Here is a 24,427-nt window from a genome sequence, read left to right on the forward strand (position 1 = left end):
ATTTTGAATGTTAAATAAATAGCAGTTTCGTCATGAAGGGCACATTTACAAACCAGAGGTTTAAAGGAAAACAAAACAGTTACAAAGACAATCTTCAAAAGACAGCCAGTAGAGACATCTTCAGGTGGATGGTCTTAAAACGCTTTTAGCAGCCGAAGTAAAAGTGTTTTCAGCAGCCAGCACTAATGGGGGTTCTTTAAATAGCATTTAGCTGGTATGTGTCTCCTATAAATGTAATTATTTTAGTAGCTGGATGTACAAGTTGCTGTTGTATCTGTAATATATCCGTAACACACGCAAATTGGTGGTCTGGTTGGGCAGGATGAGTATTTGGTTGATCTTCCTGTCCAGCAGATTACATGCCCCACTTCACACCCTCTGACCCACGTCGCCTTAGCAATTAGCTGGGCTCTGTTCCACTGTGAGCCTCTCACATTTAGTTCTGAGGCTGGGTTCTCCCAGGACAGGTGCTCGCAAGAAACCTGTGAGCCATTCTGGTGCCCGTACAAATTTTGAAGCGTGAATGTGTCAAGACCCCCTGAGATTGCTCTTGACCAGTAGGAGCCAGAGCTAATGGGTAAATATTCCTCTCTTTCTGTGACAGGTGGACAATTCTAAGCCTCATTGAATATGAGTCTTTAGAGGTTCCCTAGTGGGATTGAGCCCCAGTTAGTCACAGTGATGAATTGCTCAATAAAGCAACCTGGGGCACTGTGTCATCCTTCCTGTTCATCACTTCCATCTCTCTGCCTCAGCCTCCTCAGATAATGCTCCAACAGAAGCTGCTTGTATAAGATCCGTTGTCTCAGATTCTACTTGGGGTTCAGGCTGCTCAACCGCAGACAACCTTGAAAGACACTAATATTTACTGAATTCTTACCAGGTGTCCAGTGTTGTAAGTACAGTGAATTCAGCAAGAAAAAGAGCACCTGAGATAGGTGAGGTTCCTCCTCCTCCAGTCAAACACTCACCCCCACTTCTTTGATCTTCTCAGGGACTCCACTTTATTGATTCTCCCCCATTTACCCTCTCTCTTTACTCTTGCTCATCTGTACCTCAAATTTCCATCCACATTGAAATCTCTATCATCATTCCATTACTAAAACAGAGACCAAAGAGCCAAAGTCCTTTGTACATCTCACCTTCTAGCGGCAGGCAGACTATCCCTCCACACTCTTCGTTCTCTCAGATGGACACGTCCCACTCGGAAGCTCATTCCTTGAGAGCCGTTCACGCGCACCGTCTCAATTTTCTCGTTTCTCTCGTTAGCCCACTTGGGACGGACTTTTGCCCCAGCCTCTCCACTGAAATTGCTTTTGTCAAGTACATCAAAGATAACTTTGAATTATATACAGACTGTCTCTCAATAATTAACTTATTTGACCTGTCTGCAGCATTTGAATCTCTCAACCACTCCTTCTTTCTAGACTCATCCCCCACCCCCTTGTTGTTTCTTGATAAAGGTTCTGTCCCTGCCCCTCCAGTATCTTCTGCCTTTCTCGCCCCTTCTTTGGCCCATCCTTTAAACAGGGGATCTTCTCGGGGTTCTTTCTAAACTTGTTCTTTCTTCTCAGAGCCCAGAGGGTTCAGTGGTCACTCCCTGGAAGAGCGTTGTGGCAATCTTCTTCCGGAAAGATTACAGCTTTGGCAATCCTATCGGTTAGTTCTGCTCTGTCTTACAGAGCCAGCAACGAGGGGCCTTCAAAAAGCTCCTGAAAAACGTGAATTGAAAAATAATGGGATTTTTCCAGAAGCACTTTGAAGCCCTTCACAAGTTAGAATTGACTTTAAGGTAATGAGTTTGGAGCTTGGATGTCTCCCTTCACTGTCCATCCTCTCTCTGTGTAAAGGCGCTTCAGCCACTCTTACCAAGGTCAATTTCTACCCAAACGCTGACTTCTGTGCCTTTCAGCAGCAGGGAGACAGAGAGGCACGAGCCAAGGCTCTTTATTTTCAATAAGCTCATCACTATTGCCCCATCCAACCTTTGGGCCTGACAATCTTCTTGCTTCAATGAGAGTTTTACTATGCATGCCCCTAATAAATTATTAAGACTAAGACCAACATCTTCCTGAGAGTTAGTTAGTCAGTTCCTGATGAGCCTCCATGAAAGCTACAATTAAAGAAGAACATAAGCAAAATAAACACACTATCCTCAAGTCGATTCTGATTCGCAGCACCTTCATGCGTCACAGAAAGGAACAGTTTCATAGAGTTGGGGACCTGTGCTTGCTATGGAAACAGATGACTAGGCCTTTCTTCCGTTCATTGAGACCTCGTGCATGACATAGTAAACCGATCTCAAAGGTTTTCCTGGCAGGAATTTCTACACGTGGCCACCCCTAGGTCTTCCTTGTACTACATCTCTATGCGAGTCCAAACTACCAACCTTTAGTTCATCGTTGAGCACAATTGTCATCATGTAAACACCTCCCAAAAATCACAACATGTGTTAACTATTAGGTCCCAAATAGCAAGGCATGAGTTCCTTGAATCTCAGAGATGTGTTCTGTGACTTGCTGTATACAAGAGGAAATCACAAAGCATAGATGCTGTCTTAGTTCATACGTGCATGGATTTCTTCCAACCCAAACATGTCTATCTCTGCAGTCAGCAGATGGGGCTTTATATGGTTTTCTCAGGAGCATGCAGTCTTCGTCTCCTTTGAGTCCAATCAAATCTGGCTTCTGTAGGGACCTGCTGGGCCAGTTAAATTGAAGACAGAGAGGTCAGTTTAGATGGTTAGGAGAAATTGTTTGAAGATTCCAAAGGGTAATCTTGATAGAGTTTCTCAAAGGACACAAGGTGATCAAGGGACCTTATTATGAAGAAATGTTTAATAAATTTAAAACTGTATTTCTGAGAGAGGACCAAAAATGATCCAAAACACATGGACTCTTTTCCCCCTTCATAACGATATACTTGTTCATTCTTCTAGGGCAGGGGTCAGCAAACTTTTGAGATGGAAGAGTCAATCCTGCCCCTCAGAACAATTTTAAAATTATTTGAGAGCCATTAGTATGTTTTCACAAACAGATGAAATCACCATGATCTGAATAATATCCTTTCACAGTTTTCAGTTTTACTCCAGAGCCACTGTGTGGACTGGAAGAGTCACATATGGCTCTCAAGCCACAATTTGCCAGCCCCTCTTCTCAGGTAGCAAGGGCCGTCCTGCAGGACTCTCATCCCATCCTACCCGCTCACCCACGCTCTTTCAGACTTTGCTTGTCCCCAAAGTGAAATCACATTTTAAAGGAAGACAACTTGAGCTCCTCAAAGGTGTGAAAAATGCTGTTTTAATGAGGTGTAAATGGAAGCATGTAGAACACTTTGGGGAGAATCCGAGAGGTGCAAGCTGCCCCTTCAGTGTATAGATCTACAGGGAGGGTGTGTTGGGAAACAATAGCCTTACATTTTGGTGTTTTTGTTTAATAAAGGTTTCTAAGATTTCACAGCAAGGATTGGTTCCTTACCCTCTTATTAAAAAGCAAGCGTTCGTCTTTCTAGTAGTACTCGGAGGGAATGTGTCGAATCTGGGGGTGTACAAACTTAATGTATTCCATATACCACCTCTGAGTTATTCCTAGGAGCTGCTCAGAAGCCGATGTCATGGTCGTAGTGCAGTCAGGAATACTGTGACTGTTTGTGAACAGTGTCTCCATGGGCTGGTGAAGGGAGCCCTCGGCATGTGTGTTGGGCGGTGGCTTTTCAGAAATGCGGAGCTGCAGTGCCGTCTGCGGTAGCAGTAGGAGTGAGGGGTTGGGCTACTAACCGCAAGTCGGTGGTCCATACTCACTAGCTGGTCCTTGCTCATGAGGAAGATAAATGCTACCATAGAGAATTACAGACTCACAAACCCTGAATTCAGTCACGGTGAGTCGGAATTGACCCGATGGCATGTTTGGTTTTGTTTGTTTGTTTGGACACTCGCAGACTATGGGTATCCAGGAGCCACATACAGCTACATGCCCTGTGTTACTGCTGGTCCGAAAGGTGGATGAGGTCATCGTGGAATCACAAGTATTTATTGTGCTCCAAGTAGTGATATTGGCTGCTCAACTCGTAATCTCTCCAATGATTTCCTTTTGATAAGTCAAAGATTTCCAGTTTCCAAAGCAAGAGATATTCAGGATGTTCTCCCAGTCTAATCCCACCACCAGCTTTCACCAGCAGTCAGTACACGGAACGACTCGTGGCTGTGGTTGGGAAAGGAACTCTTATACATTTAGTGCCAAATGGATTTCAGGAGTGTCTCCAGGTCATTCTAGTTCATTCTGCCCTCGTCTTCACAGTATCTTGGGGTAGCACATATTAGCATCCTCAATTTTCAGTGGAGGAAACTGTATCTCCAAGAAATTTAGAACATATTCATGCCTTAAATATAGCTCAGTAAGGGTAGGATCAAGCTATGACCTAGCACTGAGTTCATAAAACATGTCAGAAGGGAATAATCGTCAACTGCTCACCGCATTGTTCTAATATGACTATCTCAATGGGAGTTGTCAATAGCTGGTGTCCCTCACGGCGGCCCCAGATGAATATTAAGGGGAAATAGGCAGATATTGTCTGAGACTCCACAGACAGGAAGGGGCAGGAGAGGCTCACCTCTTGTTCAGTGGATGGTCAGGATCTGTTTCAGTTTTGTTTCTGATCAGAATCTTTCTGCGTCATTAACCAAAGAAAGGCTTCATGGGTTTCTGTGCTGTGTAATCACACCCACGCCGGGAGCGTCGTCCCTCAGATACATTCATCCCTGAGGGCAAAGCAAGACAGAGTGGCATCATGGTCAATCATCATTACCATTGACAAGTTCATTTGATTCGGGCCCTGTCTCATTTGCCTTTTACTTCTTGCAATTCTTTATCCAATTTTCGTGATATGTGTGGGAGGGATGGCTTCTCTGCGGACAAAATTCAGGATTCAGAGGAACTGAAGAGCCATGAACTAGAGGAGTGCCCCCAATCCCATACTGTCAAGTCTCACCAGATCTTTGCAGTGGTTACATGTTGGACTGTGATCCACATGGTTGGCAGTTTGAAACCAATAGCAGCTCCAAAGGAGAAAGACTAGGATTTCTATTCTTGTAAATAGTTATAGTCTCAGACACCCACAGGGAGTCACTATGAGGCAGCACTGACTCCACGGTAGCGAGTTGGTTTTTTTTGTTTGGTTTGGGTGTTAAGTTCAGCTTCATGGATAATTTATTTTTGCAGCTTCTTCATTTTTTAAATTAAAAGATCATTTTATTGGGGACTCTTATAACAATCCATACATCAATTGTATCAAGCATATTTGTACACATGTTGCCTTCATTATTTTTAAACATTTACATAATGTTGAGTCCTTGGTATTGGCTCCTTTTTGTTCCCTCCCTCCCCCCTTGTTGCCCCTTGATAAATTCTGAATTATTATTATTTTCATGTCTTACACCAACTGCTGTGTCCCTTTCCCCATGGTTTCTGTTGTTCTTCCCCTTGGAGGGGGGTGGTGCAGTGGTTAGGTGCTGATGTTTGTGATCTGTTTTCTCTTCCTTCCCTCCTCTCCCCACCTTCCCCCTACCCTCCTGGTATGGGTACTCCCATTCCTGTTCCTGGATTCCATATGACCTGAGCTCTTATCTCTTATCTGTACCTATGTACATGCTCTGGTCTAGCCTGCAGTGAAAGGCAGGACTGGGGTCGTGATAGTGGAGCTGGGGGTGAGGAAGCCCCAAGGAACCAGAAAATACTGTGTATTTCATCGGTATAATACTGCACCCTGGTTGTCTCATCCCTTCTTTGTGACCTTCTGTAAGGGCATGTCCCATTGCCTACAGATGGACTTTGGGTCTCTGCACTAACCCCCCTCGGTCTCAACAATATGGTTTTGTTTGTTTGTTTGTTTGTTTGTTTGATGCCTGTCACTCGATCCCCTTGATACCTTATGATTGCACAGGCTGGTGTGCTTCTTCCATGTGAGTTTGTTGCTTCCTGCTAGATGACCGCTTGTTTAACTTAAAACCTTTAAGACTCCAGGCACTCTATCGTTTGATAGCCGGGCACCATTCACTATCTCCACCACATTTGCTTTTGCACCCATTTTGACTTCAGTGATTGTGCCAGGAGGGTGAGCATCTCAGAATGCCAGGTTGTTAGAACAAAGTGTTTCTACATTGAAGGAGGGCTGGAGCAGAGACCCGAAGTCCGCCCACTACCTTAGTGTACAATGCTAATAATTGAGTTGAACTATCGACTGAGAAGTCCAATTCTGTCTCATTACAATTATAGTTAGAATATATATAAAATACATACATTTCAGAATTTCTCTTTAATATTTCTTTTACTTCCCTGCCTTTAATGGTAAACAAGCATTTCAGATTGCTGTAAGCCTCCGTAAGCATCTGACTCTGAAAGCCCTTTTGGTGAGCTGGAATAAGGGCTTTTAAAGATTTAATAATGGCCAAATCAGTGACTCGTCAATCAACATATGTATTCAGCACCGTTATGGTTCTCTCTGAGACAGAAGTATGAACACCTTCATTCATCTGCTTCATCACATATCATAGCCACTGAGCCCATGGTGACTCACAGTGACTGATACGACAGGGTGGAACTGCCCCTGTGGGTTTTCCCAGATGGGAACTCTTTACTGGAGTCGGAAGCCCTACTTTTCTCCCTCGGAGAGCCTCGTGGTTTTAACTTGCTGGCCTGGCAGGGAGCAACCCAACACACAATCAGTGTGCCACCAGAACTCCCTAATCGCCACACACAGAACCCTGAACATGTTCCTGTTCTAATCGAAGGCAGCATAAAAGTAAGCAAGCAAACCAGTTGCCCTACTTTGCTTTCAGTCTAGGCGAGGCTATTTGACCTACTGACCTGACACTGTCCGCGAGTCTGGCTCAAAAGCTAGGCTCCGTGGGGCAGAATGTTTCTAGAAATAAGGAACTCCATGATGCGTGGTACCATTAGGGATGTTTTCTTGGAGAAGGCTAGGTTCAAGCTAGTTCTCAAATGAGGGAATTTTTAAGAGTCTCACTTTGGAAGTAGCCAACACAGGAGACAGTATAGCTAGGGTGGGAAGGTAGGGGCAGAATTCCTTGGTTTTAAGTCTGGCTTCATGATTAGCTCATTCAGTGACCTTGTGCCACAGCCTTTGGCCACCATTCTGTTTAATGAGCATATTGCATTACAAATGAGACTTTCAAACCTGTTCTTAATGTTCTTAACAGTGGGGATCTCATTTCGAACACAATTGGCCAAAGAGTTCCAATATAGATAACACAGCTAGGGGTAGAATCACTAAAGCACCCACCTATGCAGCCTCTTCACCTGTTTGGACACCCTCAAGGCATCCCTGGGGACTTCTAGAACTCTACAGATACAATTTGGAAATCAAGGACTCCCCGAATTTCCTCCTAACTTTATAAATCCACAGATTTATATGCACAATGTATGGGACTGTCCATTCACTCAGATTCAATACTAGATTGATATTAATGTGTGTGTGCTTGTGTTTACACACACACACACACACACTACATGGGGATATTGCTTACTTGTTCACCATTGCCTTGCCTGTCAGTGTGTCGCACTGGGGTGACTTACATGTTGCTGTGATACTGGAAGCGATGTCACTGCTATTTAAAATACCAGCAGGGTCACCCAAAGGGAATGGTTTTCAGCCGAGCTTCCAGACTAAGAACAGACTATGAAGGCAGAATAGGCTGTCCACCTCTGAGGAAGTAGCCGCTGAAAACCTTCTGAGGAGATACAGAACACTGTCAGATACTGTAAACCTTATGAGTGGCATGGAACATTATCGGATAAAGTATGAAACATATAATCTGGGGCACTGTGGGATATACCCTCTGGTAGGTGGCAGTCAAATCTGCCTAAGGAATTGCTGCCTTCTCAGGGTGGAGTCGACCACAGTGATGGTGATGGAGCAATGCTTCTAAGGCCTTCCTCTGCAGTTGGGGCAGGACTCAAGAGAATAAGAACCAGCTGCAAACATTCCTCACTCGTAGAATGAATGAATTATGAATCTAGGAAAATGAGAAATCATCAACAATGAAATGGAATGCATAAATATTGATATAGTGGACACTGGTGAGATGACATGGACTTCTGTTGGCCATTGAATCAGAACATCATGTGGTTTCTGTGCCAAGCATGACGCGCTCAGGAGGAAACGTGTCACCTTCATTGAGGACATTTCAAGGTCTATGGTGAAGTGCATTTCTGTCTGTGATAGGCTAATATCTATGCAGACAGAAGGAAACCCAGTCAATGCAACTGTTTAAAAATGTATGCACCCATCACTAAAGCTGGTGCTGAAGAAGTTGAAGAATTCTGCCAACTTCTTCAGTCTGGAATTGAGCAAACATGTAATCAAGATGCATGGATAATTATTAAGGATTAGAAGGAGAAAATTAGAAACAAAGAGGAAGGAACAGCAGTTGGAAAATATGGTCTTGGTATTAGAAATAAAACTTGGCATCTCATGGTAGACAAATGAAAGACAAATGACTTCTTCCTGCTTCAAATACCTTTTCAAAAAACAGGTGCCTTTTTCAAACATAAATGACACTGGACATGTGGACTTCTCCAGATGGAATACGCAGAAATCAGACTGACTACTTCTGTGTGATGAGACAATGGCGAAGCTAAGGACTGACTATGGAATTGCCCATCAATTTCTCAGAGGTACATTTATAGTAAAGTGGAAAAAATGAAAACAGGTCCACCAGAGCCAAAATATGACCTTGACTATATCCCACCTGAGCTGTGAAAATATGTCAAGAATAGATTTGGTTCATTGAATACTAATGATAGAAGACCTGATGAGCTGTGGGATCATATCAATAAGGAAGTGAAGGAAGTGAAAGGATGTGAAGGAACATGAAGGAAGTGAAAGGTTATTAAAAGACAGGAAAGAAAAGATCAAAATGGGTATCAAAAGAGATTCTGAAGCTTGCTCTTGATCATAGAACACATTTCAGAAATAATGACCTAACAAATTGAACAAAAAAATCCCAAAGGTTTGCGTGAAAAACAAAATATCATAATGAAATGTGCAGACGTCTGGAGACAGAAAACTAGCATGTGATCAGGAACCAGCGGTACTGAAAGAAGAAGTCCAAGCTGCCCTGCGGGTATTAGAGAGAAACAAAGTTTCATCATGCCGATAAAGCACCCATTCACCTATGCCAAGAGATTTGGAAGACAGCTACCTGTCCAGCTGACTTGAAGAGATCTATATTTGTACTCACTCCAAAGAAAGGTGACCCAATAAAAGAAATGATCAAACAAGATCATTAATATCATGCACACGTAAAATGTTACTGACAATCCTTCAGCAATGGTTAGAGCAATACATTGACAGAAGCTACCAGGAATCCAAGCTGAATATACAAAAGGATCTAGGAAAAGAGATCTATTGCTGATGTCGATGGATCTGCGCTACAAACAGGACTACCAGAAAAATGTTTCCTTGTGTTTTATTGATTTTGCAAAGGCGTTTGGCCATATGCATCATGACAAAGTCTAGATAACATTAACAATGGGAATTCCATGCACTTCATTGTGCTCAATTGGAACCTGTATATAGACCAAGAGGCAATCATTCCTAAATAAATAAGGGAATACTGCATGGCTTTAAATGAGGAAAGTTATGCATCAATTGGCATCATTTCACCATACTTATTCAATCTGTATGTCGAGAAAATAATCTTAGCTAAATTATATGAAAATGATGCCATTACTATTGGCGGAAAGCTTATTAACAATCTGACACATGCAGATGGCACAACCTTGTTTGATGAAAGTGAGGCGGACTTGAAACGCTTACAGATAAAGCACAGGTTTATTCTGATCCTATTGTCGCCTTCAGTGTGGACTACAATTCAATGTAGAGAAAACAAAAATCCTCACAACTGGACTGATAGATAACATCATGATAAAGAGAGAAAAGATTGAAGCTGTGAAAGACTTCATCGAGTGTGAATACGTAATTAATGCTCACAGACTGCGTAGTCAGGAGCTCAAAGGTGATGTTGCATTGCGTAAATCTGCTTCACAAAACCTCTTTAACTTGTCAAAGAAGAAAGATGTCACTTTGAGGCCTCAAGTGTACTTGACCCAAGCCGTGGTACTCAGTCACCTCTATGCCTGTGAAAGTTAGACATTGAATCAGGAAGACCCAAGAAGAGCTATTACATTTGAATTATGGTGCTGGTGAAGAACATTGAAAGGACCGTGGACTGCCCAAAGAACACAGGAATCTGTCTTTGAAATGGACAGCTAGAAGGCTGCTTAGAAGGGATGATGGCAAGCTTTTGCTTTTGCTTGACATACTTAGGCATGTTTTTAGGAGAGATCCGTCCTTAGTAAACAGTATCTTGCTTGCTAAAGGAAAACAACAGCGAAAAAGGGGCAGACCCTCATGACAGAGAAGGCACAGTGGCTGGAACAATATTTGAATGGGGAAGAAGGCACAGTGTTAGTGTTTTGCTCTGTTGTGCATAGGGTTGCTATGAGTCATAACTGACCAGAAAGTTGACTTGTGTTTTATTGATTTGTTTTAACAACAGCAACATGAGTTAGAAATGATTCCACCACACCCAACAACAAGAAAGTTGCTGACTCATTCTTTTTCATTCTAGATACATGTCCTGGGGACAAATTATGGAACTAATACAGTGCCTAATAGATTCAATCTACTGTAACACAAATACCACAGTGGACAGCTTTAAAGAATAGAAATGTATGTTCACGTCATTCGGGAAGCTAAAAGTTCAAACCAGAATCTTTCCTTGTTGGTGGTCCTAGCCATTTCTCGGTTCCTTGGCGTTCCTTGGCTGGGTAATAGTCTTCCCATGGTTTCTTTCAGCGCACGCACACACACACGCACACACACACACACACACACACACACACACACACACACACACACACACCCCTCTTCTCCTCCTGAAGACTTCACTGTGTGTCTTCATGTCTATTTTGCTCCTTGTATAACTCAGAAATAATTAGGTTCAGGATCCAAGCTGTACTTGTGTGCCTCCATCAACATAGCACAAGAAAAGCCCTCTCTCTGAGCAGAATCCCCTCCACAGACACGAGGGCTATGAATTCAACACGTTATTGGCGACACTCATGTCAGTCCATGACAGCCATGCTCTTTGTAGATCGTGTGATACAGGATTCCCCAAGTGGATGATACTAGGATCCAGGAGGGCTGCAAAATTAGACACCTACCCTTTCTCCTGGATGGTGGACTATAGTACAAAAGTGTTTAATTACCAAGGGGTTCTGAATAAATTTTTTTTTCTGAAAAGTGGGAGGTAGGTTCAGGAGGTTTGGGGGACCTATGAATTGTCATTGATAAAGAACAAATACACAAGAGAGACACCGTCAGTGCCACAGGAAGGTGTTGAGTGAGAGAAACCAAGCAATATATTTGGAAAATAATGGCATATCGTGATAGGTCTATGAAGTAATAAAGAGAGTTGAGAGAGATGTCAACAGCTGAGACGGCACTTCAGTTAGTCAGTCAGTCCTTCACATGTATTTCCAGAGATAAACATTATTTACAAAGCCTGGTGTATGACAATGGAGATATTATAGCAAGCAAAATAAACACTAGTCCATTCCTCACTGGAATATGTAGTGTAGGTGGATTCTTATTCTGGATAATTATTAGAAGGCAAAGATAAAATTATATGGGAGCATAAATTAAAGGAAAATTGCACGTGTGAGTGAGTGAATGTGTGTGTGTGTGTGTGTGTGTGTGTGTGTGTACGGTTTCCCTCGTTTGTCTTTGATAGAGGGACACATTCTTTTGTGGCCATCTTGATTTCATGACAGGCGGATCCTTGTGCCCACTTCCCTTCCCCTTCCTAAACTGAGAGTCAGGAGGTCTGAATAGAAATCAATCCCTGCAATTTATTTTTAACTTCTTTCTCCTTAGCCAGAATTGATTTTTATCTTTGTGATCAATGACACAGAGAAGAGCTCCATGGGCCCAGTACTTGGTCTGCTGGGCCCCACATCTATCGAACAGAACATTAGCAGCTGATTATGAAAGTAATAGAATGAAGATGTTTCAAGGATGGGCCTGATTACCCCTGTGTTCCTGGTGAGCAAGGACTGCAGACAGGGGCCTAGTCAATAGGAGAACCAAGAATCGGGAGGCCCATAGGGAGGACAGGGTCGCAGAACACACTGCCTGCGCCAAGTCCACAGAACTTAGCCTACTGCAACAGGGAAGAGAGGGCCTTGGGGACCAGCGTCCTGTGGGTCAACCTGTCTCCCTCCCTGCTTTCTTCCTCACTCTGTTTTCTCTCCTACGATTTATCTTGCCTACACTGTTCGATTTGGAACGGCAAGCAAAAGCCTCTCTTGCCAAAAAGAAAAGAAGAAACAAATTGTCATTTTCCTCCCTGTGTTTCTCAGCCTATTGAACGGTCAGATTGTAAACTCTCCCGTCTCTCCTCCTCCTCTCTTGTTTCCTTCTATTCCAGCGGCTCTGAAATGGGAGCAGGAAATTAGCCACTTCCAACCTCTCCTTTTGTAACCTCTCAAGGCCAGGCAGAATTGCTTTCCCCTTTTTTTCCTCAGAAAAAATGGTTTCTGAAGGGATGCACACCTTGTAATAACAAGCAGCGGTAATTCCACGCTCTGCAATTAGAATGGAGGGTCTGCAGTAACCAAGGCCTCCTGGCCGAGTCTCCGGGGGAGGGAAAAAACCAAACCAAACCCCACACTTACAGTGTTATTGCCGCCCCAGTGGTGATTGCTTCCACATCAAGGCCTGGAGAGACAACTAATCAAAGTGCTCTTAATATGATTGTGTTTATCATTTCGATGTGCTATGTAATTGCTTCTCGGGTGGTTTGTAGAAAGGCCGGTTTGGAGGTGATGCTTTCCATCCTCTGAGATCCCTGAGACAAGTCCTTGTAAAGTTGTTTGAACATCATTCTTCTCAGCAGGAACTGCTGGGGTTCTAAGTGTTTTTGGCTGGTTGGGTTGTTTCAGGTTTGACCTCAGTCTTCTTCTACAGCCTTTGCCTCCTGAGGAAAAGGATCTTTGGTTCTAAGGCAGCGGTTCACAACCTGTGGGTCGTGACCCCTTTGGGGGGTCAAACAACCCTTCCACAGGGGTTGCCTGATTCATAACAGTAACAAAATGACGGGGATCAAGTAGTAATGAGAATAATTTTATGGTGGGGGGGGGGTCACCACCACATGAGGAACTGTAGTAAAGGGTGGCAGCATTAGGAAGATTGAGAACCGCTGGTCTAGGGGAATCCATTATATAAATAGTAACAGCCAACATCACTTAGTATGTGCTAGGCTTTGCCGTCAGTGCATTCAGTTGTTAAAGCTGCTCTGTGAGGTAAGCCCTACTATTATACCCACTTCACAAAAGAGAAAATAGAGGCATTAAAAGATTCAAAAGCAAACTCACTGCTGTGGAGTTGATTCCGACACAGTGATCCTGTAGGACAGAGGAGAACTTCCCCTGGGGGGTTGGGAGACTGTAACCCTTTAAGGGATGGGGGTGGGGAGGTAGAGAGCCTTATTTTTCTTCCTCGGATCAGCAGGTGTTTTCAAGCCAGATGGTTGGCAGCCTGACCTATGCCTCACTTTCCACTAGGTCCCCTAACAGAGACATCAAGAGGTGGCTTCATCTTCCCATGGTCACACAGCTAATGAACAGCGGCGTGGGGGCTTATGTCTCTGGCAGTTTCACATTGAAACCTTATTTTCCACTTGTGCCCTGTTCTCTGTAGTCATGAAGCAATCGCTGCAGCTTCATTCTTGTTAGAAAGATGAGGATTCTTTTGCTCCCCAAAGGTAGGTAGTTTCCGAGACCCATAGGGACAGTTCTTCTTTGTCCTGTACAGTGTCTGTGAGATTTGTCTACCATATGGGAGGGAATTCTTTGGTTTGATGAGAGAAACTGGGTCAGAATGATCTGTTTGGGGCATAAACGTGAGGTTTGTACCAGTGACATGCTTTGCTCAAGGACATGAACTCACTAGCAGGACCTAGAAGGTAGAAGCCCTCTCCCCAGGCACCACTGGCCGGGGTCCATGTTCATTTTTACACCAGCCTAGGATGTTGTTGTTAAGTGCCATTGAGTTGGATCTGAATCATAGCAACCCTACAAAAGGCAGAGTGAAACACTGTCCAACCCTGCTCCATCCTCACCTGTGCTACAGTGTGTGTGTGTGTGTGTGTGTGTGTGTGTGTCTGACAAGGAGCAGACGAGATTCAATTCCAACTCAGCCACTTTCTCTCCACTGCCCAATCCTGCTCCATCCTCACCTGTGTTAGTGTGTGTGTGTGTGTGTGTGTGTGAGTGTGTGTCTGACAAGGAGCAGACGAGATTCAATTCCAACTCGGCCACTTTCTCTCCACTGCCCTATTGAGTTACAAAGAGTCAGAATTGCTCAATGGCAGTACCCTGGTTTACTTAGTAACAGGATGACCTCCTGGGGTCAGTCTAGGTTTTAAGCCCCATCATCTAAAATGAGGACCTCCTCAGGCCTTGTCTGCACTGTTGCGGGGTGAGCAGTGGAGTATTAGGTTATGGACCAAGAGGTTGGCCCCAAGGGGGAGGTCTTTATGAAAGCTCTCATGCATGCAAACCCGGGCAGCAGGTTCCCTCTGCACACAGGGGCACACTTTGAACCCGTGTTGTTGTTGTTGAGCCATGCTGTACAGTCATTTCTAACCCACAATGACCCTCAGACAACAGGCGGGAACACCACCCCGTTCGACACCATCCTGACAGGTATTGGAATGCTCCAGCCCCTTGTGGCAGCCACTGCGCCAGTTCATGTCATTGAGGGTCGTCTTCTCTTCCGTTGACCTCTTCCTGTAGCAAGCACGATGTCCTTTTCCAGGGACTGGTCTCTTCTGATGCCATGCCAAAGTACGTGAGATACAGCCTCACCATCTTGCTTCTAAGAAGCATTCTGGCTACACTTCCGAGACAGATTTATTTGTCTGCCTGGTGGTTCCAGTTAATTAGGTTGTTTTAATACCGTCATGTGTAGAAGTGAAATCCACCCAAACCCACTATCACCCTACGGGACAGAATAGAGCTTCCTCTTTGGGTTTCCTAAGTTGGACGTCTTGATGGAAGCAAAATGCCTCCTCTGTCTCCTGAGAGGAAACTGGCGGATTAGTGCCGGTGACTTGTGCTTGGGATCCCAATGTGTAATGCACTATGCCACCAGGGTCCCTTTAGAAGTAAAATTTGGAAGTATTAAATGGGAAAGGTTAAATTATTTGACCAAATTCACCAGACCGGCAAGACGCACGAGCAGGATTCAGACCCAAGTCTGCGCTCCAACCAACGTGCCGAAGGGCTTAAGAGAAAGAGCAGTCCTGGCGGAAAGGCTGCAGTTAGGCATGCATTAAGTCCACGCCCTGCGCCACACCTGGTGAAATGGGTTCAGTAGGGGCAAGCACACTGTTTCTTTGAGAAGCATGTGTGGGGGAGACAGTCTGGTTGTCTCACGTGAACTCTGCATTAAATCCTTAACTCACCGCTTTTACTTGGCCTTACTAACATTCCCAAATGGCAGTTAAGGCCCCAAGAAGTTAAGTTGCTGGCCTTGCATGTTGCAGGAGATGGTTGCCTTGCCAGGATTTTTGACCTTTGAGTATACTGACAATTTCAATATATATGTTCCCTCCAAATGATATAAATTGTGTGTGTGTGTGTATGTGTGTGTGTGTGTGTGTGTGTGTGTGTGTTTGGAGAGACAGAGAGAGAGAAGAGAGAGAGAGAGAGAGAGAGAGAGAGAGAGAGAGATAGGCTTCAGTGTCCGTTCTCTTTCCCAAAATCTATTCTTGCTGAAGCTCTTTTGGGGCTATTATGTTAGAGTCCCAGTACAAGATTTTATGTGAAAAGCTCTGTCAAAGGAGGCTCAGCCGCAGTCTGATGCACATGTATTCCATAATAGACCTCCTCTTTCCAGACACAGGCAGATAAAACTGCATAGAGCAATAATATCACAGAGCCTCCAGGACAGAAAATGAGCAAACACCAGTTTGATAAACTCGAAATTCACCATCAAATGGTCTAGCCTAGGAGACAGATGACTTGCTCATGGAATGTCGTGTTGTTCCAAACGCCGAACCAGTTGGGGTTCAGAGATATAGCTGGGTACCTTCACAAAGCACTCCAGAGCATGAGCTCAAGACGGCAGGTGCGATGTGACCCACCGTAAAGACGGCCGTGGGGCCAACCTGATGCTTCTGGCAGCTTTCTCAGGAGCCCTGCGACTGCTTATGAATTGTTATGGCCTAAGCTCAATCCCGTTTCATCCTCCTTCAATGGGGAATTTGATCTTTGAAGGAATTGCATGGAGAGGGGTGAGTGGGGAGAGAGCAAGGCCCAGCAATTTCAAATTTTAATTTAAATAATATGAATAGAATTAACGAGCAAAGAGATTGGAAACGTTAATTGTGCGTCATAACAGCTCGACTTTCCCCTTTCGTTTCTTGAAAGCAGGAGGAAACAGTGGGAGGCCCCGTGGGGAGCGCTAATGCGTGTGCCCGTAAAAGTGGTCCTTTCTCTTGGCTCGGGTACATTCACCCCATCACATGCGACCCAGCAAGGCCCTTTGGATGGAAAGGCTTCTAAAGGCCATTTCCTATGAAAATAGCTGCTCTTCTGTAAGCCACCTTTGTTTCCCTTATGGTTTCTCTTCTTCACAAATTCCAGGAGCAGCACCATTCAGTCCCATGCAGCAATAGGTTGCTCCAGGCTAGGGAATTCGACAGAAATCCAAACATAGAAGAGTCTGCCTTGGGGATAGGTTATCTTCTCTTGGAAATGAGATGCTCACAGAGTGTCAGCTGGGAAGGGATCAAGTACAGTTTCTGATCAACATACATTTTAAAGTCCGCTCAACTCGATTCAAGTCCCTGTAATCCTTCATTCCTGACTGTGTATCTTTGAGGATGTTGTATAACTTCTTGGTCTTTAAGTTCTCCACCAAAACATGAAAGAGAAGGCTAGTATTTACAGAGACAGGCGGTTGTCATAGAGTAAGTATTCAAATAATCTCTATTATTATACTTTAGCTTATATGCTGTCAATAATAGGATTAATAATAACAATATTGATATTTGTTGTTTGGTGCTATTGAGACAATTTTAAACTTTGATGACCCATGTGAAAGAGTAGAGATGGTCAATAGGGTTTCATTTTAACCATTGTGTGGGAGTAGATCACCACATCTCCTAGGGAGCTGGTACATGGATTTGAACCACCAAACTTTTGCTTAGCAGTTGAGCACGTCCCTGGTTTGTTGTACCACTCAGTCTCTTAATATTGATAGTAATGTGTGTTATTATTTATATTAAATAGTGACACAAGCACAAAGTACACCACCTACAATTAAAACTCTCACTCACTGCCATTGTGTTGATCCCGACTACTAGGTAACCTCTAGGACAGGACAGACCTGCCCTTGTGAGTTATTGAGACTTTAACTCTTTACAAGAGAAGAAAGTCCTTTCTTTCTCCCAATGAACAGCTAGTGGTTTTGAACAGCTGGCCTTGCAGTTAGCAGCCCAATGCACAACCACTAGTTTCTGCCTATCTCTTCAGATTACTACTAACTCACTTATCAATCCTACAGATGTTGTAATTATGGTCAATGGCAGAAACAGGATATACTGTCACATCCCCAGGGAGGATAGGAAATGACTCAAGGTTGCTTTGGTCCCATTTTGGGGATAGAGATCTTTCTCTCCTCCAAGGCAAATGATGATCCAGAAACAAGGAGAAAAGGGGTAGGGTGGGCGGGAACGATATGTCAGGTTAGGCTTGGTCATGGCAGGAACAGGAATAAGTCTGAAGAGACAGGCGTGTTTAATGGCCAACGCATTTGTCCAGCAGAATCATTTTCACTGGCCAGGAGCCCAATTAAACCTGGAAAATGGAAATCCAGAAAATCAGATTAATGAGCCAGTCATTAGTAAGGAAAAGACCCAGCTAATTCTGTGTTTAGCATGACGGATGGGCCCAGAGCAAATAATTGGATGGCATTCATCAAATGTAAAATAAAAGGTGCCACTGAAAGAAAAGTGGTAATAATCTCTGGGATTTACAATGCCAGCAAATTTGCTTGTAAGGAAGAGAAAAGTTCATCAAAATAGATTAATAGTCTCTAAACTTTATTTCTTCCCTGTCTGTTTGCCAAAGAGCCACACAAATAATACCAGTAATGGCATTAGGCTAATATTTACCTCGACATCATGAGACCGAGACTCCCAAGGGCAAGCGCTCAGGCTTCTATTTGGAAATAAGTTCATTTGGCCAACCCGGAACTGAGCAGGAATGGCGTGCTCTTTCTACATCTATGTATCAGGTCCTGAATAATGGAGAAACTCCAAGTTTCTCTGGATAAGCCATTTAATCCAAAAGATCAGTGATTAAGTTCATCAATAAATATTGACTCCCTTCTCTGGGACTGTTTCTACAGGGTGAGACTTACTTTGGGTAAGAGTACAAGGACAGGCGTAAAGCCTAGGTTTGTATTCTGGCTGGAACAATTAAAGGTTGTAGGATCTGGGGCGTGTTATTTGTTCTCTCAAATAGTGTCATGTATTGTTATCAGAATAGAATGTGATATCACTTATGAATTGCTTATCACAGCACCTCCCATATCATTAATCCCCATACAGGTTATTAATCACTCATACTCTTTTTTCTTATTCCTGCCTCTCTTTTAAGAAGGCATCAATTTTCAATGCAACATTAATGTCATAAGGCCTTTTCTGGGAGTAGGGAGGAATACAAACATACTCACAGACGTGCCCATTTCAGAGATAAAAAAATTGTATGTTGGCTTTCATGTATCAAATGATCTTAATGACCATACGCAAGGCTAACAAGATTTGTGAGGTAGAACTGAAACCATAATAGTAGGAGTCATAGGGGGAGGAAATCTTAAAGAACTAGAGGATAGTTACATGTTTCTTCAGTGCTATACAGCACCCTGGATATATGCATCAAAGCCAAGATAGGTCACCCCACAGAAAAAATAATGGAGCAAAAATGTCCTGAGGGTATGGGAGGAGAAGGTAGCAAAGGGTTGTTGATAGCTATCGTGACTGTATAACCCCATTCAAGTGGAGGAAACAACAGAATTGTAGGTTAATGGCTATATTAGTGTAAGGTACAGGTATATCCATCTCTATAGATATATATAATATGGGTTCTGGGGTGGGGCAGGGAGGAGAGGAGATAAAGGGCAGGTATCAAGGAGGTCAAGAAGAAGGAGAATGTTTGGAAGTGGATTGTGACAACATGTGGACGACACTGCTTGATGTGACTGAACTATGGAATGTTACGATCTCTGTAAGAGTGCCTGGTAAAATCATTTCAAAAAGAAGATGACGAAGCAACTGCAGCAGCAGCAGTTGGAGGACCAACAAGGACGCCTCCAAACAACCACCCTGAAAAAAATTGGGTGGATTGTTGAGAGACATGAAGGGCTTTGGTGGGGGACAAATGTAGGCTTTGAGCCAATTTTTTCTAGGCTCAAATTTTTCTTTTGTTGATCAAGTCACTCAATGCTTATCAGCTTCTAGAAGGCTGTCATTGGATTCAATCAAGTAATTTATATGAATCCTATATGCAGTTCTGGAATGTGGTAGATGAACTCAATAAATGCCACCTTTATCATTATTTTTATCATTATGTCCCCACTAATCAGCTGCTCTGAGACCAGCACTGCTAGGATTCAAGGAGGCCGCAGCTTCATAATAAGGCACAGAGGAATCGTTGTAGGAATACAAATATCGCAAGAGCAAATGTTGAAAGTGCTACAGAAATGGAAAGGAAAATGTCCAAGAGTTGAAGAGCGAGAGGAATTATAGTTAATTGGTCCCATCCAAGAAAACCATTTATCAACTCATGGGACTTACCCTTAAATTTAAAGCATCAAGTAGATTTTGACAGATAATAAGTTGGGACAGGATACAGGAATAGGGCAGGAGTTAGCTTAATAGTTTTGGGAGCTACTGATGATATCAGAGATACCCAGAAAACCTTTCTGGGACTTCTTGGATTTCAGAGAGCTTTTTAATATTCTGGATAATCCCACAATGCTTCTGAAGTATCATTTTCATCTGCATTATGTGCTGAAGCAATGTTTTTTCAAGGTTTAGTCCGTGTGTGTGTGCAAGAAAGAGAGGGATTCTGTGTTTGTGTAGGGCTATAGGAAGCTTGAGGAGCCCTTGTGGTGCAGTGGATATGGCATTTGGATGCTAACCACAAAGTCAGCAGTTTGAAACCACCGGCCACTTGGCAAGAGAAAGGCCGGGTTTACTACTCTTGTAAAGTGTCGGTCTTGGAAACGCACAGGGGCAGTTCCACTCTGTCCTACAGGGTCACTGCGAGTCAGAATCGACTCGATGGCAGGGAGTTTGTAGCAGGCATGACTACACAGGATTGCTGATGCTTTGGGCCCGTGCCCCCATCAAGGGGGCTTCACTGTTGCTTTCCTTCATCCTTCATGATCTGAACACTCCCAAGGGGCTCAGCCTTGCTCTGTGCTGCTAATAAGACACTTGCTTGTGCAGCCTTACGGTTTCCTATAGAGTCAGCTGGCGTCTTCTCAGTAGACATATTTTAATCTCTTCTCTCTGAATAGTAGCCAGTGACGAGATGTTCTTTTTCTGAAGGATATTGTCTTCTCCGAGAGTACGTTTGGTGAGGTTTATTTGTTCTATCGACTACCAGGAGCTCAGAGGATGTATTTTGTGGTGTAAGAACTTTATCACGAGGATATGATGGGCTTGATAAGGGTTAGGATCTTAATCTCATGAGACAGCTCAGTCAACTGGCATAATGTAGTTCTTACAGTTATATACTATATCCCAGTTAAGCGGCTATTATCTGAGGTATTACAAGCTTGTGATCAGTTAAACTAATCACCTAAGTTAAACTTATTGGTCTCTGTGCGTTCAGAGCCAGGGAGAATGAAAGAAACCAACATTCAAAGAAGAAATGAGGGTTCCCAGGAATCATGGCCCCATCTTCCTTGAGGTCAAAAGAATTTGAGGTGCTCAGCTACCACTACCAACTACCCTGATCAGGGCCGCAGTAGATGGGCCTTGAAAGGATAGGAAAAAACATGGAAGAGAGGCCCCTTCCAAAGCCCAAAACAAACAAAAATAACAGCAACCCGACTTCCTAAACTGGTTAAGACTGGAGGACTCCCAAGAAAAGCACCTAGTTACTTTCTTTACACCTTGAACCTTAACCCCGGAGGTCATGATCTAGCTAAGTAGTTGATTGGCTCACAAAATAATGATTACCTGTAAGTACTGTGTTCCTTTTCTTAAAAAAATCTCCTCCGTGAGCCCAAATGATCACAACTATTTTAGGACAAGAATGAAGCGGGGAGGGAGGGGGAAATGAGGAGCCGATACCAAGGGCTCAAGTAGAAAGCAAATGTTTTGAGAATGATGAGGCCAATACATGTACAAATGTGCTTGACTCAATGGATGTAGGTATGGATTGTGATAAGAGTTGTACGAGCCCCGATAAAATGATTTTTCAAAAAAAGACAAAGATGAGAGCAGCAGGGAAACCAAGGTCCTGGACGGGGAACCACCGGAAAGAAGGACATGGAAATGTCCACACCTGGTGAAGCACGTAAGCCATGACACTGAACCATTTGTGTATGGGACACTATACTGCTCACTATAATCACAATAAAAAACATTGTTTTAAATTACATCATGGGTATAGGGTCTTCTTTGTGGTTAATGTGGAAAATGTTTCAGAACCTCTCCGCTTTCACTGCCATCCAGTTTAAGGACTCTTAGCGACCATATGAGGTAGAACTACCCTGTGAGTTCCTGAGACTGTGATTCTTTATGAGGGTAGAGAGCCTCATCTTTCTCCCTTGGAGATGCTGGTGATTTCTAACAGAGGACCTTGAAAATCACAGCCCCAGAGAGAGGTAAGGATGGTTCCACATGGTGAATGTACTAAATGCCACAGAATTGTACCCTTGAAAATGGTTCATATTATATTTATCCTCATTTAGGAAATAGCTATCATCATGGTAAACACAGAATTATAGAATGCCATGGCATCTGGCAAAGGGCTTGGAAGACAAGAGAGGAGCAGAAGTGTAGGAAGCTGGTGTTAATGGTCTAGGTCTGTGGTGCTCAGATTGTGGTCCCCAGGCCCTAGGATCAGCATCATCTGGAAACATGTTTGAAATGCCAATGTTTATGCCCCTCCCCAGTCTGTCAAATCAGAAACTCAGGGTGGGGTGGGGGGCTCAACAATCTCCTTTTGAAAAAAAATCATTTTATTGCAGGCTCATACAACTCTTATCACAATCCATACATATACATCCATTGTGTCAAGCACATTTGTACATTTGTAACCATCATCATTCTCAAAACATTTGCTTTCTACTTGAGCCCTTGATATCAGCTCTTCATATTTCCCCTCCCTTTCCAACCCCTCCCTCCTGAACCCTTGATTATTTATAAATTATTATTATTATTTCATATTATATATTGACCGATGTCTCCCTTCACCCACTTTTCTGTTGTCTGTCCCCCCCTGGGGGGCCATTTATAGATCATTGTGATAGGTTCCTCCTTTCTCCATCCACCTTCCCCTTCCCCTCTTGGTATCACAACTCTCATTATTGGTCCTGAGGGGTTTATCTGTCCTGGATTCCCAGTGTTTCCAGCCCTTATCTGTACCAGTGTACATCCCCTGGTCTACCGGATTTGTAAGGTAGAATTGGGAGCATGATAATGGTGAGGAGTAAGCATGAAAGAAGTAGAGGAACGTTGTATGTATCATTGTTGCTATAGTGCACCCTGACTGACTCGTCTCCTCCCCGCGACCTTTCTGTAAAGGGATGTCCAGTTGCCTACAGATGGGCTTTGGGTCTCCACTCCACACTCCCCCTCATTCACAATGATATGATTGTTTTGTTCTGTGATGCCTGATACCTGATCCTATCAACACCCCGTGATCACACAGGTTGGTGTGCTTCTTCCATGTGGGCTTTGTTGCTTCTGAGCTAGATGGCTACTTGTTTATCTTCAAGCCTTTAAGACCCCATCTTTTGATAGTTTTCTTCAGCACATTTGCTTATGCACCCACTTTGTCTTCAGTGATCGTGTCGAGAGTATTCTCTCAATGCAAGAACACTTTGTTCTATTAAACTGGAAGTCCAACAATCTCCATCTATATGAGCTTTCTGGGTAATTCTGCTGTATAATCAAGTTTTTTAAATAAACTGGGTTACCAGGTCCATATATGCCTTCCTTATATAAACAAATGTGAAAATCAAATTAGTTCAATGAAAATACATAGGGCTAATACTAATTATGTGTCAAGAACCTAGAATCATATTTTAATATGTTTTAATATTAATATTTTTAATAAAACATATTTTAGTATGTTTTTGAAACTCATTTGCAAAGGAAAATAAAACAAAACCAATAGACTTCTCAGCAATTCATTGATTGTACCCGGCTAATCCCCTACCTACCTGGCAGCCAACCTGACAAAATACGGCTTCAGAAATGATGCCTTATTATAAAAGGGGGTCGGGGAGTACCTGAAAGAGAAGACAAGAAAGATTTTAATTGGAGAACAAAGACATGACCAAGCGACGGTGCTGAACAGGGAGCAAGTCAGTCTCCCCCCCTGGTCCACAGCCTAAGCCTCTGCACCGAGGGTTTTGCTAAGGTTCTATCTTCACACTGACTCTGACATCTGCTCTACCTGGCAGCTTGTGGTACTTGCTTTGTGAGTTTCCAATCTGCGGAGCAAGGGGAGGCCCGGGGAGATGCCATCACTCAGAGTGAGGAGCAGTAGGTGGTTTTCAATAGAGATGTTCGGGCCCTTGAGCTCCCACTGCCTCTGTGGATGGGAGCCAGCTGGAGGCTGGAGGGGAAGACTGGCCCCCCTCCAGTTTGGGCTTGGGCCTCCGTGAGGATGGAGAATGTGCCTTCAAGTAATTGCCGCCTGAGAAAAGCAGCCTGGTTGCTATTGTGGTCCTGCTATTTTCTCTGAACAGGACGTGCGATCTTCTCCCGTGAATATTAATTTCCCCCGAGTTAGGATAATTGGGCCGAGAGCAGCCATCTGCAGAACTCGGCCATGTTGGCAGGCCTTCTTGCAAGCCCAGGCCAGCCGACCATTTGCTGGCATGGATTCCAGGTTCCCCAACAATTCCCCTCTTTCCCGGGAGAGCTTACCGAGCTAGTCCGTGGCCCACTAGCTGTGAAAGAGGGAACGGGGACTTCAATCTAGGATTTCTGAATTTCAAATCTCAGTTTCGGTCTCTGATCTTTGATGCTGTTTTGTAGCGTGCACATGGGAAGACGCTCTAAACGCCTGCTCCTTTCATGGTTTGTAAA

At 43.7% G+C, this 24,427-nt stretch overlaps 1 protein-coding gene across 1 annotated transcript in view; it reads left to right on the top strand.

The window, feature by feature from the left end:
• Positions 1 to 24,427, top strand: part of SORCS3 (sortilin related VPS10 domain containing receptor 3) — a 682,071-nt gene that overhangs the window by 529,308 nt on the left and 128,336 nt on the right. The gene's annotated exons all lie outside the window — the stretch shown is intronic.

Source organism: Tenrec ecaudatus, chromosome 16 (genome assembly GCF_050624435.1).
Source record: "Tenrec ecaudatus isolate mTenEca1 chromosome 16, mTenEca1.hap1, whole genome shotgun sequence".
NCBI lineage: Eukaryota > Metazoa > Chordata > Mammalia > Afrosoricida > Tenrecidae > Tenrec > Tenrec ecaudatus.